The sequence below is a fragment of the Penaeus chinensis genome, chromosome 35, assembly GCF_019202785.1.
Source record: "Penaeus chinensis breed Huanghai No. 1 chromosome 35, ASM1920278v2, whole genome shotgun sequence".
In the NCBI taxonomy this organism is placed as follows: Eukaryota; Metazoa; Arthropoda; class Malacostraca; order Decapoda; family Penaeidae; genus Penaeus; species Penaeus chinensis.
Window position 1 is genome coordinate 15,633,504 of NC_061853.1, and position 2,500 is coordinate 15,636,003.

The following is a 2,500-nucleotide window of genomic DNA, read 5'->3' on the forward strand; positions in this document are numbered from 1 at the left end:
AGTATACAGTATTATGAGAAAAGGATTAACTTAATTAAATTTCTTGCACGGATGATGACACTGATCATGTTCATATTGATATTTCATAACTTCAGGAAATATTAAAATTCCGATTTTTTTTCCTCAATTGAAAATATATATATATATATATATATATATATATATATATATATATATATATATATAATAGCTCCTTAACAGAGAATAATGATTAACCAAGGGTTAGGACAGCAGTATTATTTACTGTAATCAATTACTTGCGTGGTAAGAAATTACTGGACTCAAATAAAAGAAAAACATGCGATTAACATGAACATAATATTAACATAAGTAAAGGTACCATGAAAATAATGCAAATCAAACAAAAAATAATCCTTAAATAAAATTAAAGTCAATAGCTAATTTGGAATCCTCTGAATAATTCTTTTGTGTGACATAGTAACCTTGGCATCTGTTGGAAGAATGAATGAGGAATGCGATGAGAGATCCGATATCATTCATAGTAAGTTTACGATAATGATAACAAGACGAATAATCACAAGCAGAACCAAAGATGCATTACGTCCACTATTCAAAGCATTACTCTTATCTTTGATATCAAGATCATAATAAAATGTAATACTGAATAAATCTATACACATAGATGTGTGTGTGTGTGTGTGTGTGTGTGTGTGTGTGTGTGTGTGTGTGTGTGTGTGTGTGTGTGTGTGTGTGCATGTGTGCGTGTGTGTGTAAACACAGACACACTGAGAGACATGAAAACAGGAACCAAGATTGAAAACTTCCTCATAGGCCTAAAAGTCGATCGCTTGACACATGGGAGGAAGGAGTCTCTTGTCGATAATTCGTCTCATTTAGCTACCATAACTGTCAGTTACAAAATCTCTTTGTTTTCTCCCCCCCCCCCCCCCCCCCGCCCATCTCTCTCTCTTTCCTTTTCTCTCTATCTCCTCTAACGTAGAAACTTAGGTGTGTTGAGTTAATGTATTATAAGTAAAGACCACGGATTTTCAGTGGAGCGCGAAGTTATAATGAACAGTAAAATAAGAAGAAAATTGTTACTGCAATGCACAATTATATGATACGGACAGTGCTCTGGTCTGTGGATCAAGCATGACTTGGAAAGTTGTTTGATACAAAAGTATTTTAATAATTACAATATTTGGCAATTATATTATTATCATCAGTACTACTTTAATGGTATCACTATAGCAGTTATCTTTCGCATTACCATTAAAAATGACCCTTGTTAACTGGCGTGATAAAGAAGGGCAGAAAGGAAGAACACGGCGCAGGCGAGGAAAGGTGGAGGGTAAGGCCGGAAGGACAAGGTACGTGAAGATTAGCTCGAGGAGGCTCAGGCAAAGGGAGGTTAGATCAGGTTAAACTATCAAGCGGGATGCAGGCTGACGACCATGACCCAGTTTCCTTTGTCTGATGGTGAAAGTGTTTTCCCCTTTACAACAATGTTTCCCTTCATAGAGTATTTATTGTTAGAATATTCAGATACTAAAAAGATAAAAATATTTCTAAAATCCATATTTTTGCATGTAAAAATCAAACCACAATTATGCGACACTAGTTTCCGTGCTTTCCAACTGTCTCAGAAGTAGATGTTGTTGATGGTATATTACTATAATGTTTCTAAATCACTGTGCCAGTAAGTCACCTTTGGGTAACCCGGGGATGAAGTAGCTGATGGAGTAAATTATACAAACCAATAACCAATATAAATTTCGGGAATGGAAACACCTCGGAATAACAAGAAATATGAAATGTATTTCTCTATTTCCGTATCAGCGCACGATCGCTTATTCCTTAGGAGAAACATAGAAAGCATCAGCCGGTGCGATGTTGAGACAGAAGGTCAAGCGAGACGGAAGAAACTAAGACAGAGTTCCTGAGACAATAGCAGAATGAAAAATACAAACAGCCAAAATGAAGAACAGAAACGTCCATTACAGTTGTGTCGATGGAGCATATCCTTTCAATCAGCAAATGGGCAACATGATAGCGTCTCTCTCTCCTTAAAACAAGAGTATTGCGAAAAAAATAACAACAAAAAACAGAAAACGAGGAATGGGAAGTCGAAGAAGGATAAACTTTAGATTTGTTTTTATATCAAACTAGATTTCAGATTCAGGCGTAAACATCAAGAAGAAAAGCATGATGGAAGGTTAACAATAATAATAACTTATAAATTATAGTACTAAAATGATAACATTTGAGATGATTATGATGAAGATGATGATAGTAATAATAATAATAATAAGAATAAGAATAAGAATAATGATGATAACAACAACGATAATGATAATACAAATAAAAAGGATAGTGTTGGTAATAGTAGTAGTAGTAGTAGAAGTAATAATAATAATAATAATAATAATAATAATAATAATAATAATAATTATGAAAATAATAATGATAATAATAATAATAATAATAATAATGATAACAATCATAGTGATAACAAAATCCATAATAATAATAACAAAAA